The following is a 773-nucleotide window of genomic DNA, read 5'->3' as shown; positions in this document are numbered from 1 at the left end:
TAATTTATTTTATTTTATTTAATTTATTTAAATATATTAATCAATTATTTAATTTGATTAAAATAAATATCAAATTATTTAGGGATAAGTACGATTTTGGTCCCTAACGTTGAGGGCCAGAATCGAAATCGTCTCTATTCTAATTTTCGATTTAAAATCGTCCTTAACATTTTTTTGTATTAAAATCATCCTTTTAATTTTTCTTGGACAAAAATACCCTTACCACTACCAACATAATTACCTCCTTCACCACCACCACCACCAACTGCCACTCCACCACCATTATCTGTAACACCCTACTACACAGTGTTTTATGCTTAAGTCATAGAACAGAGGTAGTGTGGTATTACAGACCTTTAATAGTAAGGATATACATATAATACTGAAAGAAATAAAAGAAATAAAGCCTTGAAACAGAGCGGGTAAACAAAAATCGCAAAATAAAAAGCGCAAATTCATAACCCATACAAAGTTAATTTATCATAACTCTTCATGTATTGAGTCTTTTCAATATTTAAATTATATTCCTTACATATTTAATTTCATTTCTAATTTAGTAGATTGAGTAACAAAATAACATCGATGATGGTTGTTGAGTATCTTCTTCGTCTTTTTAACTTACCTCCTTTTTTGTCGGTATCATGAGTAATTATATATAATAGTGTTTATGCATAAAAGGTAAATATAAATTATATCATATTTTTTCTTAATAAAATTTTTATTATCTATCTTAAAATAGAAAAAAATATTGTAAATTACTTTAAACCAATAAG

The sequence above is a fragment of the Arachis ipaensis genome, chromosome B08 (assembly GCF_000816755.2).
Source record: "Arachis ipaensis cultivar K30076 chromosome B08, Araip1.1, whole genome shotgun sequence".
Taxonomy (NCBI): domain Eukaryota; kingdom Viridiplantae; phylum Streptophyta; class Magnoliopsida; order Fabales; family Fabaceae; genus Arachis; species Arachis ipaensis.
This window is presented reverse-complemented; position numbering follows the sequence as displayed.